General features: G+C 39.6%; 1 long non-coding RNA gene across 3 annotated transcripts; it reads right to left on the bottom strand.

The window, feature by feature from the left end:
- Positions 1-315: 315 nt before the first annotated feature.
- On the bottom strand, positions 316-8,128 carry LOC125171021 (uncharacterized). 3 transcript variants are annotated; one of them, XR_007154170.1, is made up of 3 exons: positions 8,028-8,128; positions 6,665-6,804; positions 316-707 (listed from the first exon to the last, which is right to left on the bottom strand). It is a non-coding gene; the product is annotated as an uncharacterized LOC125171021 (long non-coding RNA). The 3 variants fall into 3 exon arrangements; XR_007154168.1 differs by lacking the exon at positions 316-707 and adding an exon at positions 1,604-1,733; XR_007154171.1 differs by lacking the exon at positions 316-707 and adding an exon at positions 2,337-2,493.
- Positions 8,129-8,823: the final 695 nt, after the last annotated feature.

Here is an 8,823-nt window from a genome sequence, read left to right as displayed (position 1 = left end):
TTTTGCATAGGCTGTTCCCTCTCCCTGGAATGACCTTTCCTAACTGTCCATCTCACTTCTCTTGGTCTTTGCTCAAATGTCACTTTGTTTGAGGGGACTCACCTGACCTTATATAACTAGTTTGTATATGAACTATACAAACTAGTAGATTTTGTCCTCCTTAAGCAGTGTCTTTCTGTTTTGCAGAACTTATCCCAACCTAACTATCTATCCATCCATTTATTTATTTATTTATTTGCATAACTTTCCATCTCCTAGAATATCAGTTTCATGAGAAAAGCTACAGCCTTGAACATAGGTGACCCTCAATAAATATTTGTTGAACACTTTATTAGGTGAATAGATGATGCAACAAATAGCATCACGTCAGCCCTAGAGCTTGGAGAAATGGCCCAATTCCAATGACATTCTGCTCACTTCATCTTTCCTGCCATTGTAATCGTCCTTCCTCTGATTTATGACTCATACATCTTCTTTGGCACCAGCATGTAGGAGACAGAAAGTAGAGTGTTCCCTGCACATTGACATCTCCGTTAGCAGCTCCTCTCCCTGTCTATGCTCCAGAATCTAGTTCAGTGGGGTTGTTTCAGCAGGTGAGCTATGTTGTTGTGGGACTATCCCTGTGTCCTGTTGTTTCAGGAGACACTTTCCAGCAGCCTGGGCTCCAGTGAGAGAAAAGGTCTTTCCTTGCACAGGAGCAGTGTGACCTGGAAGAACAAGCATGAGAGGGGAAAAATTTAGGTCATCAAAAAGAGAATTGCAGGTGTTTCCTTTCTTACGCCCCTCTGCCACCTTTTGTCCTTGGCATGTGTCTAGTTTGAAGAAAAAATCAGAATTTACTATTTTGCCATTACTAATGAATGCTTTATTTACCAAAGGAACACTGAGATGCCTTTTAACCAGCATGCTCTGTCACACATGTTGGACAGAATTTGGGTTGTAGGAATACCATCTGCTTTTCACACAACATAGGCATCTGCTGGAGAAGATGTGAGGTGGGAAGCCTGAGTTCAGGCTTATCAGACCTGATTTCTGATTGTAGCTTTGCCACACTTGGCCATTTGACCTTGGCAAGCCTTTCACCTCTCCTTGCTTTAATTTCTTGACGTGTAATCACTTAACCCATGGGGCTATAGTAGGGACTATGTGAGCTGTGCTTCTGTTGGGCCAGTCACAAAGCAGAGCCCCACAGTAGTCACTGCAGACTAGAGAACATGTGTCATGTGTAAAGGGAATTCAGCGGTCATGTTTTTCCATTTCTGTATGCATGTTCCTGCTACATGTATATGCCTCAATGGGTATATACATCAGGCAGAATTGTCACTTTGGTACAAGAAGCCGATATTGGGCATGCTTACCTGCTGTGCTCTGGGCAGCTGCCAGGGGCTGCCCTAGGATCCTGGAACACATTCAACTGTCCTTCCCTTGCAGTATTTTCCATGCCTGCAAATTCCCAGTTTTTGCTTTCTGTTCCTGTTTGCTGTCAGAGCATTATTTTAGCTATTAGCTTAGCAGGTTCTAATTGCATCTACTTTTTTCCATAGCAAGGAAAGAATGTCCTGAAAGCGGGGCGGGGGGGGGGGGGGAGGGGTGAGGGGTGGTGGTGGACAAGGTTAGTAGGTAAGGCTGCCCAGATGTCCTTTCTTCTCATTTTGATGTGACGCTGTTTGATTTCCCTGTTAGCAAATGTGCTTGTTGCCTCCCATCTTCCCAACTTTTTGATCATTTTGTTCCTTCAGCAAGAAAAAAAAAAAAACACCAAAATTTCATTTGCCATAGAGATTAATTGAATTTATGGCAACTGTCACAAAATAAAATAAAAACGTCACAAATAAGGATATAGAGAATCCTAGGATTTGGTTACCTGTGAAGTTTTGAAAAATTCCTCAAGGCATTTATTTGCAAATTGGACTCCATCTGCATGTTTCATAAGCATAATACAAATGTATTATTTATCAGGTGGTCTAGGCATGCCTTTTGAGATGAATGGTTGCAAATTCAACCTTCATTTAAAAATCTTCATTGTAAATCCATCCACCCCCTCCCCCAACTTGTAGGGAAACTGGGCTTTTCAATTCTGCTTTTCCTAATCTATTCAAAATACTCAAGGCTCTACTCGATGAGTGATCTTTCTTAGCATTGCAGCCATGTGGATTTGAAGAGAATGGTGTCCTGTATATAAAATTACAAAATAATTTTCAATGTCAAAACTGCCTACTCCCTTTGGGCAACACTGTATTTGCTCTTTCCATCACAGCAATACTAGCCCAAAGATGGTCTTGCAAGCCTTGAAGCACAAGTATGATCTCATACCCAGGTGGTTTCATTTGTCAATGAGTCAAGGCTCAGGAGTCTCCTGCCTTGAAAATTTGTCTAACCTTTATGTACAGGGCTGAGAAGAAATCCAGTTTGAGCTGCTCCTGGTTGCTGTTGGTCTCAGACCCTCAGAGAAAACTACTCCTGCCAGATCCAAGGCAATTGATTGGTCAATAACTGGCACAGGAGAAAACAAGATTAAATGAGCAAGGATTGTTTGGCTCTTTGCCACTTGTGCTTTGTAATTCACCATCCAGTTTAAGGGAAGCAGTGCAGTAAATATGACAGCTCTTTTTTAATATGTTGCCCTCTTTTGGGAAATGTAATTATAGACAGAAAATGCTGGGAATGGAGGAATATTTGCTAAAGCATCTATCAAGTCTTCTTGTTTGCAAGATATTTTTCCTCAGAATGCTAGAAGACACTTTCATCCTTGTAGGGCCACATGAGGTTCCCTGTGTTCTAGGGGGTGTGACACTGGTTCAATGACAAAGTACTAGCCCTATATTCCGGCTCCCTTCTGCTTGCTTATCATATCATGTGTCTGAGCACTGGTTTAGATCCTGTGGGAACAACTTCCTCTATGGGAGTAAAGGGCTGCTTCTGCCTCTATTCTAATCCAATTAAATAATCACTTCCTAATCTTTTAATAGGCGCCAAGAGGTGTTTTAAGTTCTAAAGGTGAAAGCATAAATAAAGCACAGGTATTGCCCTTGAAGAATTCAGAGTCTATAAACAGAGGTGTAAATAAAGAATTGTAACACAGTGCTATCCGTGCTTTCATGCTTGACATTTTGGCTAATGGTTGAAAGTGGTGAGCTAGAAGATGAGTAAAATGGATTGTTCTGAACTGATTTACCTCTTAAAATCTAAAAATGACTGCTTTTTATTGTGGCAGAAATAGAAATTGTGTAATTATGCAGCGGTAACATCCTCTTTCCCATTTGTATATGGAGGATTGGATTCAGCTGTAACTGAAGAAAGAGTATCCCTCACAAATCAAGTTTTGTTTTGTTTTGTTTGGTTTGTTTGTTTCTGCTGTGAAAAGTCAGAGACTGACAACTGCTATGCCGGTTCAGTGGCTTGAAGACCAGGGTCAAGGTCTCTGTGATCTTGTCTTTTGAATGCCAGAAGTCTGCAATAGCTCCAGTCATCACACATGACTTTAGAAAGGAATAGGTGGAGCAGTGGTAAATGGGAGAAAAGCAGCAGGTGTATTATGCATTCATACATGTTTCCACGTACTCCTAGGAGAAGCAGATAAGAGTCATATGGACAAGTCTAGTTGCAAGGGAGTCTGAGGTTATAGGTGTTTTTGTTTGCTTTTGTTGTTGAAACAGGGAATCTGTCAATACCTAGAAGGGATAGATGGATATGACATAAGCAACCAGGTGTCCCTGGCACACCACTTTGCCATAAGTACAAAGTAAAATAAAAAAAAAATGGAAGAGAGAATGATAAACTATCTGAGGAGATAGAGTCTACTACTGGAAGTGAGTTTTGGTATAGAAACAATAATCCTATTGGAAGCCAGAGCTATATCATAAATGGTTTTGATTGTGCACATAATTTTAAAGTTAGTTTCATATAAGTAAAGATTCTTCTCACCTGCGTAGTGTGATAGGATGAGAATCAAAATACTCCTGTCTCTAGAAATAGTCTTGTATGGTGACTTAAATTTCTATGGAATTCTGTAAGAATTTTTGAAAGAATCTCTTAGAGTGCTGTTCATTATAAATAATAAAATAGTGACTTTTGGCTTAGAAGAGTTGGTTTCATTGGCAGTTGGATTTTCTGCCTTTTTCGGAAAACATGAGAGAGTGATATGCAATATAGACACAACTGAAGTCACAGGAATGATAGGCTGCCACAGTGGAAGGCAGGAACCTTCTAAGGCCAATGAGTATTTTGATTGGATGGACACTCTAGCTGGCAAAATAATTCTGAAAGCATCTGATGAAAGGGCAAAGAGTTATGAAATATAAACATAGCCTGGTGCAGTTCCTTTTGATTTTCCTCACTAATGAGTGACTGTATGGAACAAAATATCCAATGGTTAAAAGAAAAAAAAGTGGAGAGAACAGATAAACCTGGTCCAAATATCAGTTCGGTGCTCAGTGAAGATCTACTGAAGTAGATCCTTGAACCTAGAGAAGCACTTTAAAGAATGTTACTTTAGTTTATTGGACTTCTGCTTCTGACCAAGATGGAATAATAGGGACTGTGACAAATAAACCCTAGAATAAGATAGGTGAAGCAATGACTTTTGAGACATTTTGAATATCAGACAATGAAGGACAGTGGTCTCTCAGGAAAAACAAAACAAAACACACACACACACGCATATATATATATATATATATATATATATATATATATATATCCATCCCACAATTGCCCCCAGCTTACTGCCTTGAGGGAATTCCCAGGCTATGGCACGGAGGAGAGGAACTCAGGCAGATCCCAGAATATTCTCTGAATTGAAGAGGCGGAACAGAGAGTCAGACCAAGGAAGCTATAGTTTGCAGGACAAGGAACTGAAAAGAAGAGATATGCACAGAAAGAGAACTCCAGGAATGTTGAGAGGCTCCACATCAAGTACTCAGCAGAGTACTGATCAGTGTATACATATGAAGAAACTATAGGAGCCATCCAAGAGGTTTAAATTGAACAGTACCCAGTGCCTATACAGGGCTAGGAATAGCGCCTGTTCCCATCTGCCAAAATGAAACCTCATAATTCGAAATCAAACCTGTCAAAATGACATGCTATGAAGTACTCATAAAGGTGTGGCCTCAGTAGTGAGAATAATTGGCTTTAGACTAAAGTGAGTTCTGGTGCTGCCTAATAAATCTTAAAATCAAGACCTAAAAAGATCACACTGTTTCCAACTTAATTACTTCCCAGGAGAAAGATAAAAAAAATATTTATAGGAAAACAAAAATATATTACACATGACAAGGTAAAATTCACGGTGTCTGTCATCCAATAAAAAATTACCAGGAAGGCAAAAGAGAAGAATATAATCTATAATGAGGAGAAGGATTAGTTGAAATCCAGAACTGACACAGATGTTAGAATTATCAGGCAAGGACTTTAACAGTCATTATAACTCTGTTACATGCATTCAAAAATTAAGTTGAAACATGGAAGAAATAAAAGACTGCTCACAACCAGAGATAAAGGAAAAATTTAAAGCAGCCAGAAGAAAAGAGATGTATACAGAAGAAAAAAATAAAATTAACAGCAGATATCTTGAAAACAATGAAGCTTCATCTTTAAAGTACTGAAGGACAAAACTTTGTCAACTTACAATTCTATACCCAGTGAAAATAGGCTGTAAAAAAATTTTCAGACATACAAAAGCTCAGAGAATTATATCCAGAAGACATGCATTGTAAGAAGTATTAAAATAATTTTTCAGCCAGAAGGAAAATGATACAGGTGGAAATACAGATTTACCAAAAGATATTTAGGGCACCAGAAGTGGTAACCTTATGGTAAAAGTGAAAGCTTTTTTATTATTTTTGAAATCACTTTAAAAGATAATTGGCTATTTGAACAAAATAATTTAAAAAGTGTGAGGATTGTAACACATAAAAGTAAATGGTGGAAGATTATATCATGGAAATGGGAGAGGAGAAATGGAAATATACTATTTAAGGTTTTGTACTATGTATGAAGTAGTATAAAATCACTAAAAGGCAAGCTGATAATTTAAGTATACTATGAAGTCTGTAGCAAACATTAAAATAAGAAAACTAAGAACTGTAGCTCAATACTAATTAGATTAAATAACATCATGAAAATATCCAGCAAACCAAAAGAAGGCAATAAAAGTGGAGAAAGAAAACATGAGGTGCCCGTGTGGCTCAGTTGGTTAAGTGTCCAACTTCAGCTCAGGTCACCATCTCACAGTTAGTGAGTTTGAGCCCTGCATCATGCTCTGTGCTGACAGAATGGAGCCTAGAGCCTGCTTTGGATACTGTGTCTCCCTCTTTCTCTGCCCCTCCCCTGCTCACACTCTGTTGCTCTTTATCTTTCTCAAAAATAAAATAGAACATTAAAAAAGAAGAAGAAAACAAAACTCAGAAAAAAACCCAGAAAACAAGATAATAGATTTTAACCTATGTCAGTAAGCACAATAACTGTTAATGTTATAAAGACTCCAATAGAAAGGCAGAGATTCTCAAATTGGATTAAAAAAAAACAACGCAGAAGTAGATGCTGGCCACAGGAAACACACTTTAGCTATAAAGACACAAATAGGTTGACAAGATAGGATGCCCCGGGTGAGAATTAACAACAGTATTCTTATTTTCTCAGTATCTAACATACAAATATTTACATTAGTCTTCTTGATGATGTTTGACACCTGTATTTCCTTTGTTTTGTTAGAATACAGCTTCCAGTGAGGCATATTGCAGCATTATTACTTCTTTGAGAGTGTAAAACTCCTTTTCTTTATTCAGCAAATGAATTCTGACACTGCAGGATCAAGAAAGCAATAAAGAATGAGTAGCTGCACTGTGTCGCTGACAGCCCAAGATTTCCTCACTCAGGTATCAAATCACCTCCATAGGTCTCTACTGTTGCTACTTTCCTATTAATCAAAGTAGCCACTTTCTTCAGGTTAGTTTATCTTTCTTCTATCAGATGGACTGTTGAAACAGTAAGTTTAGCCAGTTAACAGTTTGCTTCACTGTCTTTTGAATTCAGCCAGTGAATTAAATAGAGCAGAATCAAGTCAATGATGATTTTACTATAATATCTCTAATGGTTGATTCACTTTGGTGCAAAGGAAAGCAAAAGTTTGATTTAAAAGTCTGACCTATTTATTTTTGCTGCTTGCTCCTATTTTTCATGAGCTCACTGTCAAGCTGGGGACATAGAAGTAACCGGTATTTATTAAACACAGTAGGAATTGTTAAATTCGAGCAATATACAAGGTGTTAAGGGAGGGAGAAAGTGAAAGTCTCTCTTTTATTACTTCAAGTATGGAATCCACTTGTTTGTAACTGTCTCTGGTGCAGCTGTGCCTCTTTTTGAAATCTGGCATCTTCAATAGAAAGATTTTCACACCAAGTTTGGGCTGGTATTTTATCAACATACCCATTCATCATGAGTGCCTGCCTTAAGTTCTCCTGCTATCATAACAACACACTCAGAGAGGATGGCATAATTATAGGCTCCTTCTAAGTAGTTGAATATACATCTATAGCCCTATAGCATAGCCAATTTGAAAACACATTCTTCCCAGAGGAAATTTCTCTGGGCAAGGATCACCTCTCTCTCTCCCTCTCCCTGCAGAGAGGAGCACATTGCTGATGCCAAGTCCATGAAAACAACTCTTTCCAGTGGCCTCCCAATCAATAAGGAGCTTTATTTGCTGCGTGTCACACCCTCTGTTCATTGTATTCACACAGCCGAGCTGGCACAGATGAGGTGGCACAAAGGCCAGCCTCGACTCTGAAGGGCCCTGCTGGGGCAGTACAAGGAGAAGAGCCTGTGCTGGGCACAGAAGCTCTGGGATCAGGCTCCCGAGGTGCCGTCATCTCACTGCATGGCCATGCCTGCTCTGTGCCTCAGTGTCCTCTGCTTTCAAATGAGGCAATTGGACCAAATGATCTCCAAGGTCTAATCAGATTCAGAGATCAGCTATTACACATGATGCTAGGAAGAAGACAGGTGTATGCCTTCAGTGGGCTGACCTCCTGGCCTTTCAGTAGATGAGACTCAGGACCTTCCCGAGCCATAGTTGTAGGGAGACAGGAATGAGCATCTTCCAAGATGTATAGCCACTGTATCTGCTTCAGCCTCCTGGTAGAGAATGTTGCTTATTGACACTGTTACCATAGCAACTGGAATGTCATTTGGCACTGGGGTTTAGGGAAGCTGTCAAGGTCTGTAATTTAAGAGAAACAAATTTTCCTTCCTCACTGTCTCAGCTTAATTCTCTCTGCCATCCACTTTAGCAATCAGATACCCTTCCCTAAAGAGCATTCATTAAATCTAGACAGACATATCACCAAACCATTACCAAGAGAGGTAGCTTGGAGGTAAAAGGAAATCTGGTATAAGAATTAGAATTGCCACCTTTGAGTCCTAAGTCTGCAGACACTGTGTTGTGTGTTCTTTCTCACCTTGGAACTTTGCTTCCTGATCGGCCACATGGTAAAGATGGACTGTGTATTCTCCAAGGTGTCTTTCAGCCCAAATAGTCAAGCCAGAGGTTTGCAAACCAGTGGCACAAAGACCATATTTAGCCTGCAGATGTGATGTGTTTGCCCTATGGTGTATGAGCCACACAGTGCTCTTATTTGAATTGATTGGCACCATTTAAAAATTGGGAGTTTTCACATAATAATCCTGATTTCTGGCTTATCGTGGAAAACACACAGCCAATTCGATAGCACTAGGCTAGACTCCTCCTTGGCATCTTTCAGCTGGATCTAGTAGCTACCGCCCCCATAGGCCTGTGTCCTCCAGGGTCCACCATCCCCCGCT

Source organism: Prionailurus viverrinus, chromosome A1 (assembly GCF_022837055.1).
Source record: "Prionailurus viverrinus isolate Anna chromosome A1, UM_Priviv_1.0, whole genome shotgun sequence".
Classification (NCBI taxonomy): domain Eukaryota; kingdom Metazoa; phylum Chordata; class Mammalia; order Carnivora; family Felidae; genus Prionailurus; species Prionailurus viverrinus.
This window is presented reverse-complemented; position numbering and strand designations above follow the sequence as displayed.